Source organism: Pleurodeles waltl, chromosome 12 (genome assembly GCF_031143425.1).
Source record: "Pleurodeles waltl isolate 20211129_DDA chromosome 12, aPleWal1.hap1.20221129, whole genome shotgun sequence".
Classification (NCBI taxonomy): Eukaryota; Metazoa; Chordata; class Amphibia; order Caudata; family Salamandridae; genus Pleurodeles; species Pleurodeles waltl.
The window spans coordinates 493366097-493389176 of NC_090451.1; the positions used below are offsets into that span (position 1 = coordinate 493366097).

At 45.4% G+C, this 23080-nt stretch overlaps 1 long non-coding RNA gene across 1 annotated transcript; it reads left to right on the top strand.

Moving 5' to 3' along the window:
* The first annotated feature begins 20730 nt into the window (after positions 1–20730).
* On the top strand, positions 20731–22302 carry LOC138267421 (uncharacterized). The gene is made up of 2 exons (XR_011199798.1): positions 20731–21106; positions 21876–22302. It is a non-coding gene; the product is annotated as an uncharacterized lncRNA (long non-coding RNA).
* The last annotated feature ends 778 nt before the right edge of the window (positions 22303–23080 follow it).

The following is a 23080-nucleotide window of genomic DNA, read 5'->3' on the forward strand; positions in this document are numbered from 1 at the left end:
GTGAGTGTACAATATGTGGCTAGCGGGCCCAGTGCCGGCTGTCTCCTAGGTGGCTTGGCTGCACTCCACCTGTCCAGCTGATTGTCGATGATTGAGGCCAGGGTCCGCTCTCCAGAATCACTGCGCCGTTCCCAAGCCTGTGCCTCAGTCGTTACCCCCTCTATACCGTGACTCTGTGACGGGTGGATCACAGCCGGATCTGCTTTGTTCATCAGAAAGGTTCAGTGCAGGATGTGCCGAGTCGTGCTCGGCTGATCCTCCATTGGGGAGCCACTGCGATAGGCCGGGCCCAGAGCGCAGCAGGAGTTGGCGGGCCGAAGCTTCACAGGGTCCTCACCCCCCCCTCCGCCGGCCACATCAACCAACTGCTCCTCTCTTCCAATTGGGCGGCCAGGCAGCCAGTTTGTCACTCACCTGCAAGGCGCCTCACCCCAGGCTCAAAGTTCATGGTCTGCAGCTGCTGTGCCACGACCACACAACCAGGGATCCACGGTCAGGTTGCTGCCCAAGGCCCCAGCAGCACGCACAGACAGGCCGTGTCCTCTATTTGGGTCAGCGGCTACACGGTTACACTTTTTCCCGGCTTGAGACAACTCCTCTCCCTCTCAGGGGTCTTGATGCGCTGCTGGCGAACAATTATAATTGCTGCAACCTGGATATTATTTCGTGGTTTTTGTAGACTGTGGTGGAGCTGCACTAGAGTGCGTCCGCCACGATGGCTTACTTGGCCATGCCCCCTGTCACTTGAAACTTCATGACAAATAATGTAAGAATTTTCAATTCTATTAAGGACACGAAGGTGAGGATTATGTTTCTCTTTCCATGCTTTTTCTCAGCAGCCAATAAAGTGAAAGTTTTGAAACACTACATTTCCCAGTGTAGACCACTACTGTCACATGACCAACCCTAGAGAGTGCATCTATAAAAACCTATCAACACCAAAACACGTCCTCTTTCTTTGCAGAAAAAAACACAGTTAATATACTGCCTCCAAAGCAGCAGATCAACTGCAACAAGAACTTCAGGCTCACGGAACCTCTGGGCCATCCGAGCATACACCCCATGGAACAGGAGAGGAGTGAACATCGGTGACGTTCCCTTTAAACTGGATCACCACCAAAGCGCAGGGCAGAAACATCACTTGTCATCTTGTCCTAGGAACAACAAACGAATACAAACCATAAACCTTGCCTCAAGATATGGAATAATAATCACTGTGAGAAATATCCCAAACAGGGAGGGAGCAATAAAGAGAAAAAACATTATTTTACTCTTATATACAATACCTATGAACAGTCAACATAATGCCCATATATTGTAAAATCTGGGTTGGATAATCCTTGCCTCCGTGTCCTTAATAAATTGAAAGTTCTTGATGCAAATGCTAGAAAATGTAATATTCTACGTCAGGACTGGAGGCTCCAATTGTGCGCATTTAAAGCTGACCCATCACCACTGAAGAAACATCTATTATCGGTTTGTAATAAAAGGTTTTAAAAGTAGATTCCAATGACCAATTAGCAGCTTTCATAATATCCTCTAGCCATGATCCCAGGAAAAAAAGATTTAGATGCCATAGCCCCTCTAGCAGAATTAGCTCCAAACTTGGGAATGTCTAGCCCTGCTTCAGATAAAAGCCATCTTACCCGCCTTGCTAATGTAGCAGAGGAGACAGGATGGTATGGTTTTTGCAGAGCTATCAACCCTGCATATTTACTCGCACTTCCGCTGTACTTACCTCATAGGGCTTCAAGCACTGTACTACGCAAAGCTTGGGATTGGCTAGATAAGAAATTAACCTGGTGTTACATTTTGTTCTTTAGGATACTTAAAAATAAACTCCTTCCTGAGTAAATTGGTGCCCTGCCAAATCCAGTGCTGTCACATCTGAAATTCTTTTACATTAAATCAGGCATAATAACATAGTGAGCTTGGCAGACAACTGTTTCCAAGCTAAATATCTATCACTTGGCCATGCGTCCAAAACTCTAAGGAGTACATTAACATCCCACAGATCAGAATACTTGGGAAGAGGGGGATTAAGCATCCTAATTCTTCGAATTCGTTTACACACAATGGGAAGCTGGCCAACGGGTCTCCCTTTTATAAAGGAATGACCAGTGGAGATAGCAGAGCAGAAATTATTAATTGACCTGTAAGCCATCCCTGCCACTGCCAAAGAGGAAAGAAAATTCAGAATCATGGTGCAATCTGTGTTAAAGATATCTGCACCCCTTGTACTGCACCAAGCACCCCAACGTCTCTATTCTGAAGTGTACCTTTTATGAGTGTTTGAGGCCGATGATCGATCAATGTAGACCTGACCCTCTCTCAAAAGGCCTGGGAGACTCCATCCTTCCCTGAAAGATGCCAGGCCACTAGAGACAACTGACTGGATTGGATCAACAGATGCAGGAGACCCAAAGGGTCTAACAGTAGGTTCCATTGCCAAGGAAGGTGGACCGGAGGTGCATGGGCTAGCTGATGAAAAATGGGGAACCAAGCTTTAGACCTTCACAGGGGGGTTACTAGTATCATCTCTGCTCTCTGCCGTCTCTGTTGAGCTAACAATCTGGGTATCATCATAAACGGAGGGAAGGCATTGGATTGGAAAAAATTCCAGTCCTGCAGGAATGCATCTGTTGCTTTTGCTCTCGGATATGCGTGCCAACTGAAGTACACTGGTAGCTGGGAGTTCAGACATGACGCAAATAGATCTATGCTGCAAGGACCCCAATGGTGCATTAATTGGCAAAACCTCCTTGGATGCAGTCTTCAATCCCTGGCATCCCTTAAGTGGAAGGAGTGCCAAATTGCGTTGACCTGGCAGGTATTCCACCTTTACTGAAATTTGATTCTGAAGGCAAAATGCTAAAAATCCTTGGCTATCTCCAATTGAAGTTTGGACTGGGTCCACCCGAGTTTGTTCACATAGCGCACCACTGAAACATTGACAACGCGGAGCAGAATACAACAATTTGCTTTCCCTGCCGTGAAACTGCGGATTGCAAAAGAACCAGCCAGAAGTTCCAGGCAATTGATATGTAGAGTCAACCCTGTCACCAACCAACGGCCAACTGTGGACAACGGGCCCCCCAGGCCCCAGCGTTTGGCATCCTATTCTATATTCATTTCAGGAGTCGAGCCAAATATGGCTCTGCCGCTTCATGCCTCCAATGTGGTTCAGCTACCATGAAATCTCCGTCCTCGCCGCCTGCAATAGCACAATTTATTGTGAGTGAGACAAGCCTTTGTTCAAGCGTTGGATTTTTAAGCATTGAAGGGCCCTGTATTGAAGAGGACACAGAAATATTGCTTGTATGGAGGATGCTAGGAGACCGACTAACTGGGCTATGGACCTCCAGGATATGGTCGTCCTGGACAATACTAACCTCAATTCTCTCTTGATATTCTTTACTTTCTGAGAGGGAAGAACAAGGTGAGTTGTGAGGGAGTTCACCTGGAAACTAGAAATTCTATGTATTGTGTCAGACTCAGAATGGATTTCTCTACATTGATCACAAACCCCAGATCCTGGAGCAGAGAAATTGCCCTCTCCGGATGCTGGATGGATCTTTTGGGGGCAATCGGACATGATTATGTCATATAGATAAATGATGAGGCGAACGCCCTGAGATCTCAGACATTCCGTGACTGGTTTCATGATCTTCATGAAGCACCAGGGTGCTGACCAGAGACCGAAAGGAAGGACTCTGAACGCATATCATTTCTCTTTCCATAGAAATTGAAGGAATCTCCTGCGAGGATAAGAAATGGGGATGGTTAATTAGGCATCCTTCAGGCCTAATCAACCATCCAATCCCCTTCTTGAAGTATGTCCCTCAACAAGTGGATCCCTTCCATCTTGAAATGACGGTATAGGATCCACTGGTTGAAGTCCCTGAGATTGAGAACCAATCTTGAGCTACCTCTCTTCTTTTCTATAAAAATGGCACTTATAAAACCTCATGGATGCCGCTCGGATTCCTTTATTGCATCTTTTGATAGCAGGGTTTGGAGTTCCACATCTATAAAACACTGATCTAGTTGGGAAAAATACATCAGATGTGGGATATTTGATTGAATAGGAGTTCCGTAAAGCTACAGCATGAAACCCTGGATGGTTTCAAGAACCCAAGGGTCCTGAGAAATCCTTTGCCAATTGTGTACAAACAGTTGGGTGCGTCCCCCCAAAGATACCTCTGAAGATGGAATAATTCTCAACTGAAGTATTGGAATCTTGGATGGAGCTTGAAGAGCCCCTGAAGCGTCCTTTCTGGAACCAGCCCCTGGATGCACGAGATCTGGAGGGGTAGAACGTGGAAGACTGTTCTTGGTAGCTAACTCTGCCTCTTTGCAAATTGTCTCTGGAGGATCCCTAATAATAGCTTCAGCTGAATGCTCGTCCCCTGAAGCGCCTGGCCCTTCTAAAAAGTGGCAATAGAACCTTTTTGATTGAACCTCGGGCCTTATCCAAGCTAGAATAAGTTGAGACGAATTTGGACAATTCCTTCAGGAATGGAGATCCGAATAGGAAGCCCTGAGCTACCGGGCCCGATTCCGAAGAGGCTAGATCTGCCAGTTTGGGGACTAATTTCTTGAGAGTGGATCAACATTGTTTGTTGGAAATTGCACAATTGGTGTTGCCCAGTTAGCAGATAGCTTGCTGGGCCCAACCAGCTAGGATTTCTGGGTCTATGGGTGCGTTAGACTCCTTGGAGTGGAAGGCCATCTCCAAACTTTGTCAATGGACCATAATGTCCAAAGGTTTATCTTGGCATGATTTCCATGCCCTATCTATGCCCTTCTTCGGGTCATTAGTGTATTTCTTGAGGTACATCACCATGGTGGGGTTCACCTCAGGGTGTTAGCTATCTTGTCTGGCAACTAGGGCCGAGGGCACTCCGAGCATAAGCGAGCTCAGAACTCCTGGTCAAAATCCTGTTGTAGGTGAGTTTTGACATAATATACTACCTGCAAAGGAGGAATCCATGCGGTCGATCTGGAGTGCATAATGTCACCCAGCTCAAAAGTCTGGACCTTGGGCTGTTTGTTAGTGGTTGCGTGGTGAGATTTGGCTTTGCGTTGCATGGGCCTTGACAATCTTCTTGCGAAGAACTCCAAGAGGCTGCGGAGATTGAATCAACAGATATGGCATCAGTGCGGGAGCCAGAAGGGATACCATAAGTATGCTCATTAGCCAGTGACGCATATTAGGCCTTCAAATGCCTCACAATGAGGCTCCTTATTTTGTGAGTTCTGGGGCTTTTCCCCTTCATTAATCATGCCTGAAGATGGGGCTAACAAGCCCTGTTGTTGGGCAAAACCAAAGAGGTGATGCTTCAGAGGGGAAGTCACCTTTACAAGTGCGTTATTTACTGTTTGGCATACCCCTGAGTCCAGAGCGTGGGCCAAATTCTGCTCAAAAGACCTGGACTGCTCCTTATCATAAAAGTAGTTGTCCTCACCTTCTTGGTATTCATTAATCATTGTGCAGTCTTTCAGGAATTATTTAGTATATAGAATAAATGGTTCAGTCACCGCAATGAAAACACATACTGGCCCCGCAGGGGGTATCATGAGGGAGCGGGAGGACCACACAAATATAATCACACACCAGCACAGGCTAAACAAATAACTTAGAAAGTGGATGACTGGCTTGTGAGAAATGTCTGGGCAAAGCCTGTGTTAATATTTTAAAACCCTGGAGAACTCAGTCAGGTCAGGGCATTCAAAGGAGTGGAGCGGACGTCGAACTTTGCAATTCTAATTCAGTGCCTTTGTCCGTTCGGAAACCCTGCGCAAAGAAAAGCACTGTGATGCGCATGCACATCACGTCTTGTCAGCTGAAATAGAAAGACGACTGTGCGAGCGAAGGCTGCAGAGTACTCGCTCCCAGTACTCCCACTCCACCAAAATTAACGAAAGTTTCACGCTGCTTCATTTAGAGCGGAAATCCCCGCTCTGGAAGAATCAGTAAACTATAAGGAATTTCAAATTGCACAAAGGAAGGAAAAAATCGTTAGCAATAATCTTGTGAAACAGTAACCAGCTACAAGAAAAGTGCGGCTGTCTAGAGCTAGTGCGAAAATAGGCGCGCGTCAGACCATAAATAATTATAGTAAAATGTTGAAATTATGCTGTAATATTATAAGAGGGATACTTAGTCTGCGGAGCAGCAAAGAAAAAGGAAGTGTTTTGGTGTAAACAGGTTTTATAGAAGCACTCTATGGTTGGTCATGTGACTGTAATAGTCTATACTGGGAAATGTAGTGTTTCAAAAACTTTCGCTTTATTGGCTGCTTAGAAAATAAAGCATGGAAAGAGAGCAATAATCAGAGCCTACGGTCCTGACATAGAATTTTTTTGAGACGTAATGAAAGGGGGTTATGTATGTATGTAAATGGTATTTCGTTAGCGTGAACCTAGCCCAAAGGCAGCAGAGTGCCGTACGTGGTCAAAGACCAGCATAAACTCAATGAGAAAACAGATGGAGCTCGGTTGAGAATGGTTAATGCTTTGGGATGCACTACTCTTTGATGAGGTGAGTGTTCAACTCTTTTCTAAATTGGAGAATATTTGGGTGGTCCTGATGGATAGAAGGGTGTTTTTCCAAATCCTGGGAACATAAGTGGAAAATGCTTATGTCTTTTTTTTATGCTGCTTAGTCTGGTCTTCTGGTTGCGGGTGTGCCAACATTCACCATAGATCATGAGCTACAAGATAAGCAGAGGTGCTGGCCATGACAGCTTTGTAAACGTTGTAGCTGGTTGTGAAGATGGTGCATACCTCAAAGGGAGTCAATGGACTTCTGTCTGGATGGGGGTAATGTGGGCACTGCAGTGGAATGCCGCCCATTTAAATGCTTCATGGGAGGGTTTTTCTGTATCTGTGGAATAACAGGCATATAGGATTTATGACCTATGTGAGATGTAAAGCAGTCTTTCTCGTCACCACTAGATGTCAGTGTATCATCCTGTATATGCATCTCGATTAAGCAAGACTGTTTTTATTCCATGTTAAAAAGAACAAATAACATTTATAATTACACAGCACCAAGTACATTATCCCTTTTTCCGTCATTTATAGAATAAGCCTAAATCAAGGAAAGTGCTTACACTGTATTACAGGCAAAAATATAAATGAACAAGAAAAGTGTTCCAATGAACAATATTACAACCATACAAGATGTTTGGAACTAACTATTTACAACCTATGAGCAACGCTTAATTTGTAAAATAATAACTGCCGGTGTCCAAGATTTTTCTCAGAAGCCCGCAGCTGCACTGAGAAATGATGTGATTGCCGAATACATAAGCTGCTTGGCCTTGACTGCACCTCATGCCTCTTTCTTTCACATCCCTCACCCCTCTCCCTTTATCTCACTCTCGCGGGTGATTTTTTGTTTCCCTTTTATCTCCCTTGGTCACTGTTTTGCCGTCATCTGTTCCTCCCCCTTTCCTACTTTTGTGGTTTTCTTCTTTTGCTCTGGGACCAAGTCAAATAAGAAAAAGTAAGCCATGGTCCCTACAAATGAGGGCCAGTGGGCCCCATCAGCAACCACTGACTCAGATTAAGCACTGCTCAGGACAGCTGCAGTCATAGCTTCACTCACCTCACAAGCACTTTCTGGTGTGCTGCAAAAACTCACTGAGAAAAAAGTTTTACCCCAGGGCGCGCCAAGACTGTGGAGGGTAGGGTGGTGAGGCTGACATTTTGAACAGTAAGGGTGAAGCCATCTTCAGATTCTGGAAAATGGTACAACAAACAGTGCATTCTAAGCAAACACAGGAGGCGTAACATGGTTTAATAACCTTAAGTCTTTACACAACTTTAGTTTTCTATCTCAATAATTGATAACAATTTATAATAAAATCAAAAAATAAAATTCAGATAGTTTTAGAAGTCTTTCTTATGACACATACTTTTGGCCTAACAGGATGTAGGAATTGGGGCTCTAATCGCTGCAAAAATGGGCGGCAAACGTTGCGTTTTAAAACACAGGCTGACTTGCACTTGGTCTGTGTAGGAGACTGGCCCTCTATGTAGTGTGCAAAACTAGGCACACTATGCAGGGGGTCCAGGCAACCACACGTTGGGTTCCAAAGGTAAAAATACCTAATACTCCAATATTTATGGTAGCTGGCCAAGGAGTTAGGCTAGGACATGTGCTAGGTATTTGCTGTACTCACAAATCCAGTCATGCATCACACTCAATGAATAAGTCGAAACCAGAATTTATAAAAAATACTTCAGAATCTTAAGACAAGATGTTTAAGATACGTTAAGTACTTTTGGAGATGTGACTTTTCAAAATTTTAATAAAGTTAGTCTTTCTGTGCGTAATTATGTACCATATGAATCAATAGGCAATCACTTTTAAAAATGCATTAAAAATCGTACATTTGGGTTACCAGCCTCTTCTTTTGCAGGATGGTTGCAGCAGTCGGTGGGCATCTTGGGCAGCTGGAGAGCCTCAAGCGGCTTCCAGTTCTGTCGGGAGCAGCATTGGAAAGTCTCTTGGCACAGGGCCCCCTGGAGGGGCCACTTGGAAAAGGAGCTGTATTGCCAATTTAAAGGTGGTGCCTGGGGGGTCCCCTTGGGCTGTTAAGGTCACAAGGGGTTGGGGACCCGGGACACACACAGATTCCGCAAGGCTCAGGGTGACCAGGTGCAGTGCGTTTTGAAGGTCTTGGATGCTGTGCGTTAAGGGACCCTTTGGAGCTGGAGGTAACGCTTCTTCTTGGGGTCTTGCAGGAAGTCGCGGGCACTATGGTGGGAGGTCCAGGGTGTCACTCAAGTCCCTCGACTGGGGCTTCCTCCTGGTCCAGTTGCAGCTCTGGGAAAGCTGCTTTTGGTGGTGTCCAGGGTGCACTGGCCAGTACCTAGGGTATTGGCACAACTCGGCCACGGGAGTGTGCTGTGCCACCAAACTTGGCACACTTGCAGGTCTTGTCCGAGCTGTCATTAGTGTGTCATTGAGTCCAGCTGTGATTTCCGGTTGCGAAGATATCATGCGGTCCTTCACCCGTTTGCAGGTTCCTTTGGCTTCTTGAGTGTTGCCTCTGCTCAGGAGGGAGATATTGGGATATTTGTGAAGCCTGGAGGTCCTCGGGGTCTTTTGAGGTCGGTAGTGGTCAGTTCCTTCGCAGCAGCAATTGTCAGGATTCCGGTGCAGCAAGCGGGGTCTTGGAGCCTCTGCTGGTGCAGAAGGTACTCTACGCTTGTCTTGTCGGGTTCTTTGGTGCTGTCTTTCTTTATTCCAGATTAATCTAAAATCTTGGTCTGGGGAGCCCACTAAATACTGAATTTAGAGGGCATTTGAGGGAGAACCTGGTAGGGTCCAATGGGACACCTACCCTTGGGTGGCTACACCCACTAAAGTGGCCACTTCCTGTGGGAAGGGTCACTTCACTACACTTCATTGGATATTTTCTTGCCATCCAACATGGAGGAAATTAAATGGGGGGTCCACTTTGCCTGCAAGCCCCTAGGGGTGGTGCATGCTCCTCCTCCTACCCTTTGTGTGGATTCCTGCCTTTGTTCCTGCCAAAAGTGAAGTTTGACAGAGGGGGAAGCCATCTGCTGATAGCAGCAGGCCTGGGGGCTTGAGTTACAAGGGTAGTAGCCTTTGGAAGCTCACTGCCAGGGTGTTGCACATTCCTGAGGGAAGGGGTGTTAACCCCTCCACCCAGGAAGGGCATTGTTTTAGAAACCAGAGAGCCATGGCTCTCCCCCAGGTTTGTATATTGGCTGTCTGGAAGTGGCAGCCTGGATGGAACCAGTCAGCAACTATGCCAGTTATGTTAGCTTTTGCAGGGGGAACCTCTAAGGTGTCCCCTGGGTACTTTTGGGGTTGAATCTAATACTGGTACCAGTTTGGATTTATCATCCTGAGCTGTTTGATCCCAAACAACCCAGGGTGCAGAGTGGCCATCATGTAGCCGGGGAACTCATGTTTGACCAGTGCCCAGTACATGGACTTAAAATGGCTGCTCTGTTCACTCACTATGTCCCAGGTTTGGCAAGGACACTGCTTGGACACATTGCTCATGCAATTATGCCCTCACATATAGTATGGTGCATCCTGCCTTAGGGCTGTAGGGCCTTCAAGAGGGGGGACTTACCCATATCGTATGCAGTGTAGGGTGGACAGCATGTCGAGTTTGTCTTTTTAGGGTTGCCCCAGTACACTCAGCCTGCACTGACAGTGCGGGGTGCATCTGGGTGCAGGGCCCTGGAGGGTGGCACAATCACTGCTGCTGCCCTCAGGGGCCTACTCATACTACCCCATGCCCTGGATACTGATGTACCCATTTACTAGGGTCTTACAGTTATAGGTAAGAGTGTATCCAATAGTGCCAAGCATCACAACAGATTTAAGGAAAGTGCTCTAGCCCAGAGAACCTGGTTAGCAGGGGCCCTGGGCACTACCAACTTCTAGGACAAATCAACATCGGGCAAAAAGTGGGGGCTAACCATGCAAAAAGAGGCCTCCTCTCACAGTCTGATCCGCACAGGACATAAACACGCGTGCATTAGATGTGCGGTTTCAGGTTTATTCCTAATGGAAGTTCTGGGACATTGGTGGCAAACTGTGCGTGTTAAGAACATTTCTTCAAATATTGTTTTATGCAATATGCCACATGTTCTAAATACTTTTATACCAGGTATGTTACTTCCTAGATACAAGCCTTGCGTTCCAGCGTCATTCAAACACTTTAGATTTATATGTACTTGGGCTCTCCCACTGCAGGAAATCCATGCTGCTTTTGCAAAAATGGCCGCTATAATAACACAAGTAAAGCATGAACACTGAGGCTGAAGTGAGCTTCTCCATTGGAACGATTTCACAGATAAGGTTTCTTAACTTCCATGATATCCAAGGACACCTAAAGTCAAGTGAATGGACGTCATTTAGGAGTAGCTGCGACCCCTGGCTTGCCCTTTGCGACCCCTGCCTTCAAAAGGTGGAAAATTCAGTGCCAGGAACACAAGGGCAGCTTGTCTTTATGGATGTCAGTTCGGACTTCACCTTTGTTTTATGTCAATTTTTATTATACTAATAGTGAATAATAACATATTATTCACTATTAGTGTAGTAAAAATGAGGTACGATAAGCTGGAAAATGCAAAATGCTTTTAAATGTATGTTGTGAGCGTGCTTGCGAGTGAGTGTGTTTATGTGAGAGTGTGAATTTATATGTATGTGTGCGAGTGAAAGTGGAGGTGAAAGGGCGTGTGATGTCACTTCTGCTACCCCTGGTATTTCGGTGAATAGACATCCACAGTCAAGTGCATATTAAACAGCTATAACCTTTGTTAAAATATGTCATGAAAAATAACTTTACCACAACTTCTGTCTTTGGAATTGTTAGATGGCATGGCGAGTATTTCAGTAGAATTCTGGTACGAGGCGAAGGCCTTCTTCGGGGAAAGATGAGGAGCAGCAGGGGTACAGTACTGATATAGTCATAGTGTGAGGAACAGACTGAGCAGCAGACAGGTGGCTGCACAAAAAGTGAAATGAGTAAGACAGGCAGGTCTAGCAATGTGAATCCCAAATTCACCTGATGTTAAGACGTTAAATATAGACTTTTCTGATCAACAGGTTCTGTAAGACCGTAAATACCAGCACTCGCTACTTTGTGTTTGAAACATTGCCCTTTCTGCTATCCTAATCATCTACCTCCCAGCTCCTAAAACCAGTGGTAATAACTCCTCACATCTCTTACATTGAAAGCCTTAGTCCTTCTAGGGGTGGCTCCTTCACTATGGTGAAGGAGCGTTGCCTCCGTGGCCAAGAGCCAGGAGATGAAAAATGAAACAACAGTTTTCTATTGTTTCATTTTTCATCTGCTGGCCCAGCCAGCAGTACAGGGCCGAAGCGGGGCTGGGCCTCGAGGAGGTGGGAGAGGGGAGGAGGGGAGAGTGCACTAAGTGCACATGTGTGTTTGGCCGGGCGGCTGAGGCAGGCCAAACACACATGCGCACTTAGGTTTCTCCAGCCCGGCTGTATACACAGCTGGGCTGGAGAAACAGCACAGACCCCATGCTTGTGTCTGAGCGGTAGTGACTGCCACTCAGACCAATCCTGACATTGCTTACATGCTATGTTTAGATTGAAAGCAGTGCCAGGTTTGCTGGGGAGCCTCTGCTGGTGTCCCGGTGAATGCTGGAACACCAAACGGAAGGAAGAGGAGCGCTAAGGCGGCAGGAGACAGAGACAGCGGTAGGGTACGTTTAAAAAAATATATATATATATTTTCTTCCCCCCTCCAGCTCTCCCCCAACCCTCCCCTTGAGATTTGCAGCAGCCGCCACTAACTCCTTCCCGAGTCCCATCTCAGTCTCCTTCCACCTCTGCTTCCCTTCAACTCTTGTTTCAGCTGTGGACACATAATAATAAACCCATTAGAGTGAGGCTTCAGGAGAGGTTTCATGAAAGGTCTGCCTGGAGACAGAGTGGAAAGAGGTGTTGCATTTGGTCTTCCAAGCGCGCTCCCTGCCATGCCATAGAATTGCTTAGATAGTGTACCATGATTTCTAAATGTCATGTCCTTGATCCTTTCACAATCACCTCTCATCCGCCCATCTACCTTCTTCCCTCTCTTGTTCTTTACTGCCTCCACATGTGGGTAATATGACTACTCCTAAGACAGTATTAGACAATCTGGTGAGGTAAGTGTTTGAAGGAAGTTTCATCTACCTAGAAGGTTCCATACCCATTGTTTTGTCTGCCCCTTCCTTACTCCTGGTCCCTCTATTCCTGCTCTCCTGTTCCACTTTGTGCTTTGAGACATCCTTATGATGCTTAAAGCGCTATATTAAGCAGCATATTGATTTAGGACAAAGGTAATTGGTACCCATTCACAGAAATTCTAAGCTTTTATTTAAACATTATCGTAACTCTCATTTACTCCCTCTTTTTGTCTATACATCTTTTTTTTTTGTTTTTTTTACAATGTCTGACTGGGTCTCACTTTAAGGAAAATGCGCTACTTTTAACAAAAAAAGTATACTTTATTGCAAATCAATCAGAGGCATTGTGGTCTGCTAACTTTAGCAGGCCACGATTCATTGGAGGGAGTCACAGTTTGCATTAATATTGATGAGGTAAGTCAAATCATGACCCATTCTGATTCAGAACTTTACGAATCTATTCGTGCATAGGTCAGTTTTCTATTTTTTTTACTGTCACAAAATTCTGGTTGCATATTGTGACCAGATTTTTACAAAAAGATCTTTATACATCTGGCCATAGTCCTTAAGTGCGCTGTTATTTGAGAAAAAAGCTTGCCCGACTTCTGCTCTTGCTGTGGGAAGCTTGATAACTCACTAAATTTGCTAGGTATTGAGTTGGCTTATGTTTGAAGGTGGATTGCTGTACCACTGCTTGTGTTGTTTGTAGAGGAAACCTGCCCTAGTGCTGTTCATGCTTTCTGCGAAGGAATCATGTCAACATGCTACATATAGTTTAAACACATGTTTGAAGGCGGGTTGTAGTACTGTCCTTGTGGCCTTTGTGGAGAAAGGTAGTCTACAGCACGTGCATTTTGCAAATGTATCCTAAAAATGATCTAACTATAATATAGAAAGCAGAATGGAGCTTGTGGATAAGGTGTCCTAAAAGAAGCTGAATGGGTTTTGTTGCAAAGGATTGGTTTCAAAGCAAGTTGGACCAAAAGCTTTAGTGAAAACCTGGCAGGATTTAAAGGTCACTTTCCGGATAACTTGGAGGGTCTTGGTCATGGAAATCTGTATGAAATGAAGAAAGAATTTTGCATTTTAAAGCACTTTGGACAAGTAACATTTGGCCAAAAATTAGACTTGTTCTCTCTCTACAACTTTAGCTCTTTTCATTCTGCCTCTGCTACCTGCTCTTACTGTTGCATGGACTTTGTTTATTTTTCTCTTTTACCCTTCTTTTTTATCTGTCAACGGCCCTACCTCTCACTTTACCCTCCTATAGTTTCTCTGTCTCTCCTCATTAGCTTATGGTCACTCTTAATCTTATTTTTACTCCTCTTTCCACTAGCTTCTCTTGATATTTCTGTGCCCTCCTCATCTTTTCATCTGCTTTGCACCCTCTTACTGTCACTCTCACTCACTCCTATTTTTTACCTTGTCTTATTGCTCCCTTTATTCCTGTGTTTCTTGTTTCCTCCATTCCTTGTTGTCCCTACTCCCAATTACCAGCCCATGCATCTTTCCTTTCTTTTCCGTCATGTTAACCTTTCCATTATTTTTCTTTTTTGTCTTCATCCCTTCTCACCTTTCTCCATCATTCTTTTCTCTCCTCTTCTACTCCAATACCATGTAGCTGACCGATCTGTCTCTTTTCGTTATTGTTTTCTTTCTAAAAAAAAATGTCTCTGCTTCCGTTCTTCTCTCTCTTTTATATCCTTTTATACCGGCTTTTCTTCACTATTTCTCTTACTTGTATTTCTTTCCTTTCAACTGTCACTTTCTTTTCCACTTCTCTCTTATTTTCTCTACTGCCATTTTAATTCTGTCTCCCCATCTCTTTATTTCTCTTGCCATCTCATCATTTCACTCTTTCTCTTACCCTCTTTCACCATATCTACCTGACCCGGTCTCTCTTATTTGTGTTCCTCAGGAGAGCGATCAATTGCCAGGATGCAGTGCTCAATTTTCAAATAAAAACGTGCTGGTGCCCAAAGCTCTCCTCTTAAACATGTGGCTACTGCAATTAAATGTGTGAGCATGGAATACTGAGGCACCGTAATCCTGAAGCCATCTCAGGCCTCTTTAATCTATTTACAACCACTTCCTGCCCCTTCAGCTCACTCTTGCAGCTTTCTGCTTTCTCCCTTTTGAGATGCTTTTTCGTTTTCTCTTCCTCCTTCTTTCCCATATTTGTCTTTTGCTCGCAGTCAACACCTGAGGCAGAAAATAAGTGCCATTTGAAAATTTGGCAGAGCATCTGGAGGATGTAGAATCAGCAGGCGACTGAGTTTACTTGTTGATTCATGGATAGTTTGTAGTCGAGGATGATGCTGAGGTTTTGTGCATGGTCTGATGGAGATGGCATTGGTCAAAGTTCTACTGGCCACCACCTGTGGTCCCATATGGAGGTGTTCTTCCTGAAGAGCAGGACTTCTGTTTTGTCGGTGTTTAGTTTGAGGCAGCTGTTTTTCATCCATGCTGCTACGTTGGTCATGGCATTGTAGAAGCTGGCTTTGGCATTGTGGGGTCTTCGGTGAGTGAGAGAATTAGTTGAGTGTTGTTGGTGTAGGAGATTATATTGAGTCTGCTCTTCTGCTTATTTTTCACATTCTCCTGCTGCATCAACATTGCCTTGGCTTTGTTCAACTTCAGACACACACAGAAATGACTCTAGCATGCTTCTGCACATTCGATCTGATTTACAAAACATACTCTTAAATCGCCACACATACATGTACTCCTAAGCGTGGGGAGGTGCGGGGGATTTTACGAGTTTTGGGAATTCACATACATTCGCAGTTCTGCCCTTGGGAAGCTGTGCCAGTTTCAGCCCTTCAGCAGTACTACTGGCAACCTCAGGTGACGTTAATGCACACCACTAGCCCACCCTTGGCAAAGGCAGTCTGCTGCGCAAATGCACATTTATTTTCCCTTTTCTCGTTTTTTCTCCGTCTGGGAAACATGTTTGCCTTTTAAGAAATCCCATCTCTTACATCCTGAAGTTTGGTATTTCCATTTCCGTTCCCGCCCCAAAAGCAGAGTTACTTCATTCCTTTACTAGAGTAAATCTCCGACTATTTCCAGGTTGGAAAAGGTTCAAGGAATTTTTTTTTGCATTCCATCTAAGTCACAAGTGTGTGCACTGTCAAAAAAACGCTAAAAGCAAGCCTTTGTAAATGAGGCTGGGGGCCCTGAAAAGGTTAATCGTGGATGTGTTTTGTACCTGTGTTTTACTTGATCAGGTACCTTTTAATTTTGTACTGCAGCTCTATAACAGATGCGTTTGTCTCAACGAAATCTTCCAAAGAATGGAGCCTGTCTTATGGCTAAACAAAGATTAGTTTGTTGACACGCATTGGAGCAGTGAATGACAACATGCAATGTTCTATGATGTGCGGGGGAGTACGTCTTACTTTTAGCGGCTTACCTCTTGCTAAATAGAGCCTAGGTTGGTGAGCCGGTTATTCTACAGATAGAAGTTTTCAAAACAGGCAGATTATAAATGGAGCCTTTCCTCGCATAGTTTTCATTTCACAGAGATAAGGCAAGACACAACAGGGATATGTAAAGCTTCCTATAGCCACTGGAGGGCACCAGCGGAGTGCCAACACGGATCAGCAGCTCTGGCAATGTGACGAATCTCTACACCATGTTAAGAGTTGCTCATACTCGCCCGTCAAGCCCTTGTTTTTTAGGGTCAGAGTCTGCGATAGCATGCGCTTGCGAGAGGCTTTAGTAGTTAGAAAAGGGCTCGGAACCCCGCCCATGTCACGTCAGTGTCTTTCTTTGGTTCCTGGGCTTGCCTTTTAAAATCTGCTTGCCTTCATTAGTGCAAGGCATGCATACGTCATGCCTTTTCCGGTGGTTAGCCCTCCTCGAGCGCCACTACCAACTACTGAAAACATAAGAGGCTCGCTGTTTTCAGTACGGTTGTGGACTACTTTTTCTCTTTTTTCGCATTGCGATCTCCCTTGGCAGAAGTTGAGCGCTTTGCATGACATCGATCCTGAGACCGTTTCTATTTCCATTTCCATTTTTTAGCAGCACGATCACACTCAGTTTTTTTCTATTTAATGGGGCAAGAAAAGTCCGTTTGCGAGTTTACAACTGCTAATAGCTCTAACTTGGAGAAAGGCAGACCCATTCCATTGCAAATGCTTGTTATACATTATTGTCATTTCTGTAATTTTGCCTGTCGTCCACTCACTTTTAAAAAAAAAAAATTACTGAGCATTTTCTTGGGATGCTAACTGTAAAAAACAATGTAGGGTATCCTCAGTGCTTTAAGTCGGACTGTGCTTTAAATGAAAGCACAGAAGTACAGGTACTCATTATTTAGAGTACCTGTTAACTCATGAGAAATGCAGGTACTGTTCCATTAAATATATTGCAGTAGTGCTGAATAGTGCAGGTACTCTCTCGCCTTCAAACTAAAGTAGTTCAGTACTCAGTACCGGACAGTACCTGTCCATTTAAAGCAATGAAGTGGGATGAAAATAACGAGCTCTCTAAAGTAAGAGTGGCCAAAGAAGTATAACTCTAGAGTGTAACACAAAGCCCTAACAACAGTTAAATTGTTGTGAATAGTTAGAATTGAAAGTGTTTCAATTCTGAAAATATGAGACTGTGAATTAGACATTACCAAGGTCCTTGAAAGGGGTAGTAGCCTTTGGAGTGGCTCAGACAAGGCTGTTTTCCCAGTCTCGCCACTTACTTTTGGAGTCTTTAACTCTGTTACACATGTACACAGTATCTCCTTTCACATCCTTCTAAATTCTTACAGTTGAATATCTCACACTTTTCCCACAATTGCCACATAGGCAACCATCACCCTGTGTGCTCTGCAGAGAGTCCAAGACTTGCATGTGCATGTATTCTGCACACCTTTGTGACCAATCGACAGGCACTGTGAGAAACTCGCACTGCGTTCAGCCTCAACTTCAGACAGTTATAAACACCGGCCCACAACCTGAACTCAGTGAGAGGTGACTCAGTTCAAAGTATGTACTATACAGGAGTTCTATGAAGAAAAAGCTATAGAAGCACAAGATGTTTTAAAAACAAAATACTCTCAGAGAATGCAAAATGAGGTAAAACGTAAATTGTAAGCAGGGATTTCCAACGCTGACATTGATTACCTTAAGGGTTTTTACAGTCATTGTTGAGAAAGCGATCAGTGCTTTTGCAGTTAAGGACCTTAACGTAGAGCCCAAATGGGGCCTGCTATAGAGTCATTTTTTTGTATTGACTGGTCTGAGCTCTGGCAGAATATGCCTCACTTAATCCACAAGAACCTGGTATTGCATATTCTGTACATAGAGGACCTGCCAACTTTGGAAACATTTAAGCAGCGCCAACCTTGTTATGCTTTGCATGGATGAAGTGCTGGACTACATGTAGCACGTTATGCCAAACTCTTGTGGGTGTTATTTGGATGCCTCCCCCACTTAACCTCAAAAAAACGTAGTCCAAACAATGCGCCCTACACACTGTTTTTCAGAAATGTTGACTTAAAATTGATATCTTTTCCTGTAAGGGACTTCACCATTCAAGTACCTCATGCTCTGACGTGGTACCCAGCAGTTCTTCAAGTGGGATGGAAAAGCGTAAGGGAGACTTCAAAAGGTCCGTGGCCTCTGTGACGAAGAGTGTGGCCTTATCGAGAGAAATACAACCCTGCACACGTTCATTAACTGTTTTTTCACAAAACATAACTGAAAACCGTAAAACACAATACGATTAAGTTCATACAGAAGCATTTTCTGTGCCATTTGAAATAGTAAGTCTGAAAAGAAAAATGTTGGGCAAAATGCTAGTATTTTTAAACAGCTGACTCATTTTCTGGGCTTGTTACTACAGACTTCATTTTCATACTCCATACTAGCGGCTAACGAAGATTGCTTGTGTTACTTTTATTTATCAGCGAAAGCAGCAGTGTTCACTTTCCATGAAAATATTATGCAGAAAGAGGATTCACCGTAGCTCTCGTGCCCGGTTTTATACTGAAAGTCTTTGCAGCCAATAAACTGTGAGAAAACACTAATACTGGATGAACTGCTAACAAGTCTACAAGGGACGCGCAGAAAGGGCGATATGTAATCAGTTCAGCAGTCAGAGAAAGAGAGCAGAGTGTGACAGGCTGGGAATGTTTATGTATGTGTGCTAAGGCCCTTTAGAGCAAATAGGTTATCACAGTGAGTTCCATGAACGAGAAATAGAGCAAAAAATCCACTTAACAGAACTATGCATCGGTTGCAGTGCACTCTGTCCCAGTACTGTGGAGAAGGAAGGGATTTAAAACCCCACCTGAGTCCTTTTGTCTCATCATCTGAAAATGTGCGGGGATTTGGCGAGTCCTAAGGCTCCATTAGGAACTTTACATGAAAAGATGAAAATGAAAATGAAAAAAAAAAAAAAACTTTTTTTTTATTTTAGGCTTGAAAAATGTCCGGAAGCCGCCAATACTGGGCAGCAGAAACCCATGCAGCAGCTTTATCTCTTGAGGACGCCCACAAATCCCACCCATCTCGCCCCCTGTGGAGTCTGTGGCGCGCGCTTTCAGATCACTATCAGATGATTATACCGTCCAATCATCTGCTGAGCGTGGCAGCAGACAACAAACCAGTCTCTTTAAATTCACACCAAAGGACGGGAAAGGGCGATATGGCTACCGAGGTAAAAAAAAATTCATGCTGAGGGTGCGGGCAAAAATACAGGGCCCGACACAGAACCGTCTGAACAACGGCTTGTTAAAACTACCAGGGCTGAGCACCGGCAAGGCCTGTCCCACTTAAATCCCTTGTACCCAGAAGCATTAGTATTCAAGCAGCACATCATGTAAGTGCCAGTCAAAAAATGCTCCACAAATAAGAAACATTGGGCCAGATGTATGAAACTTTTTTGCATTCGCAAACGGTGCGAATTGCAAAATTCGGCCGTTTGTGAATGCAAAAACGTGGTCTGCGAAGCATGAAAGGCATTCGCAGACCAAAAATAAGAAATCGCAAAAATTGTGTTTTTTTTTTTTTGCGTTGCGACCTGTTTTTGCGAGTCGCATTTTGCGATTTGGTATTTCCAGTAGGAAATTGCAAGGCGCAAAATGCGATTCGCAAAATCCAAGTCGCAATTCGAGGCATTAAAAAATCGCAAATTGCGATTTTTTGCAGAATGGCATTTTGCACATGTAAAATACCACTAAGTGAAACCAGGTGGTAACTAGGTGCAACCTATATAAAGAGGCCCAGAATACCTCAGACTCTTTTCCACAATGGCTGCACTCCACGTCATGGCGAGGAGGATGAGGATCTTGGCAGGTTTGAGGAGAGGGAGGAGGAGACAGGAGCGCATTTTCAGAATGCGCATTACACTTTTTGACCAGATGGAGGAGGAAATATTTGAGAAGTACAGGTTGAACTCAGCCATGACACTTGATCTGATAGCTGAGCTACAACCCATACTGCAGCGCAGAACACATAGGACTCATAGCATCCCCACCCATGTGCAGGTATTATGCTCCCTCCACCTACTTGCCTCAGGGAGCTATCAAGGGGTCATAGCAGCAGCTGGAGGGGTCTCACAGAGTACCCTCTCTAGATTTTTCAATGCATTTATCAACGCCATGCTGAGCAGGATACACCAGCACATCAGATTCACCCACACCCCACAGGAAATACAGCAGACAAAAATAGGTTTTTACCCGATAGCACAGTTCCCCGTGTCCTAGGTGCCATAGATGGGACACATGTTGCAATCTGTCCACCATCAGCCACAGATTATGTGTACCGCAACCGTAAATACCAACATTCCATGAATATACAGGTGATATCCAACGCCTCCTATATCATAACTGATCTTGTGGCCAGGTACCCAGGCAGCACACATGATTCATACATCTTTCGCCATAGCGGGATTCACACAAGACTGCTTGCTGGGGAGTTTGGTAAAGGATATCTACTAGGTATTGACACTCTGAACACTGGCGCATTGATGACATGCTGATGTCAGATGGCTGTTACTCAATATACCCTCTTTCCCTTCCAGGAGACAGTGCCTACGCAGTGCGCACCTACATGATGACGCCCTACCTCAATCCTGCAACACCAGCAGAACGGAGATTCAATGCAGCACACAGGGCGACCCGCAACGTGGTGGAGCGCACCTTTGGGCTGCTGAGGAGTCGCTTCCGGTGCCTCCACAAAAGTGGAGGGGCACTACAGCCCAGAGACAACATGTAGAATAGTGGCTACTTGTGCAATCTTGCACAATATAGCTACCACCAGGGGCATACCTGTGGAAATATCGGAGCCAGACTCAGATGAGGATGATGATCCCATACCACCCCTACAGCCAGCAGACAGGACCAGTGCAGCAGAGGGAAGGCAAAGGCGTGCTGACATCACACACAACCATTTCAGGTGTAAGTATGTTAACACAAATCCACTGACAAATGTACCTGTAGTGAGTACATTTATTAGCTTAATGTCAGGTAATGTTAGTCCAACGAATACCAACAAAAGTGATTAAAAAAAAAAAACAATTGCAGTTCACAGTAAAGCACTATTCCTTCATAGTGTACTCATTACCGCTGTGGCCACTACAGTCACTTCTTGCGGCCACGCACGCCACTCGAGTGCCTAGTTGCCTCACTGGCACCTCGATTGTCTGCCTCTGTGGCAGTGCTGTGCCTGGCACTGTGCCGTCTAGTGTCCATTGCAGGCACAGCTAGGCTGCTGAGGCTGGATGTGTCCTCCGTGTCCCCCAGTCCAAGCCCGCTAGGTGTGGCTGACCTGTTTCCCATGATATTGTCATTCACATTGGTGATTTGGACTAGTCCTTGAGCCACATCTCTGCTGCTGTGTGCTGCCTCAACCTGTGCAGCCACTGCACAACGTTAAATTTGGGAGGTGGAAGTAGCCAGCCTAGTGACAGAGTGACAAAATCCCCCGAACATGCTCATGAAGCGTCGCTCCTGCCTGCAGTGGCTCACCCTGTCATGGCGCAGCTCCTGACATAGTTCCCTCACAGCAGAAGTGAGCTCCCTTGTGTCCTGCGATGCCTGGACCTGTCCCTCATGCAGCTGTTCAATGTTTGCATTCAGGCACTCCAGCTGGCGATGCAGGCCCCCCCATGTTGGCATTATGTTGCTGCATCTGTTTTTATAATGCAGTGATCTTTTTATTCTGCAGGCGCTGCTGCTGCAACATAGCCGATTCCAGGTCACCAAATAAGGAGGTTCCCTCACCTGCCTCATACGCCTGTGCACCTGCATTTGTAGCCATCCTGCGGGGTGCTGTGATCTGCTGCGAACAGGGCTCCTTCATCTGGGTGCATCTGCCAGTTGGGGATGGTGTATGTGGGCCTTCCTGCTGCTCATCGGAGTCCTGACGGAGTTCTGGCAGTGGCAGTGCCCTAGGCCTGCGTCGGAGTGGCACAAAGTTCTTAGACCCAGTCGTATTGGAGTCTGAAGCAGGATGGGTGTCAGTCTCCCCTAAACTGGCACGTGCTGTGGCTGCTGGGCCTGGACCACCTGCAACAACAATATGCAGCATGTCAGTTATGTTTGTTACAATTACGGTCACACAATGGTAATAAAGGTACAGGTACTTCTCTTCACTGTGTTGTGGGTGTTGTGTTCTTCTGGGTGTCGCTCTACTTAATTACATTGTATGTGCTACTTTCAGCTCTGGGTTGTGGACTGCCACTCTCATAAGGCATTGTTGTGCTGCTTCTAAGATGAGGAATGGACTGCTTCTCACAATGTTTTACATTACTTGCTAATTCCTAAGGGGCTTTTGTGCATACACATATGGGGTTACAATTCAATATTGCACTTACCTTTGCTGGTACTTGGTGTGCCGGAGGTGTCAACCTCAGTGACCCCACTGACTGCTTCAGGGAGGAGTGTGGACTCCACTAGGTCCTCTATTGGGGTGGAGGGTGACTCTGTGGTTGGGCCGCCTCCTGTGCACCTGGCCTCCTGCAGTCGTCTTGCCACCCTCTCCTTGGCACGGGACCGCAGGTCGTACCACCTCTTCTTAATTTCTTCTACAGAGCGCTGTGCCACTCCAACAGCGCAGATCTTTGTTTGGATGTCTGCCCAGAGTCTCCTTTTCTCACTCTCAGGCACCTGGAGTGAGCTTTTTCCAAAAAGCCGGTCATGGCTCCTGACCACCTCCTCTGTCAGCACCTCCAGCTCTTGCTCGCTAAATTTCAGCTTACGCTTTCTTTCTCCCTTCTCCTTTCCCTGGGAAGAGGTGTCCATGTTTGTTCAGCTGTGCTGCTACCTTCTCCAGAGACTTGCTCAGTGTGGCTGGGCTGGCTCTCTCTGAGTGCTGGTTTGGGTGTGGCACCTGAAACTGCCTGGGATGACTCACTTCCTGCTTGTGATGTC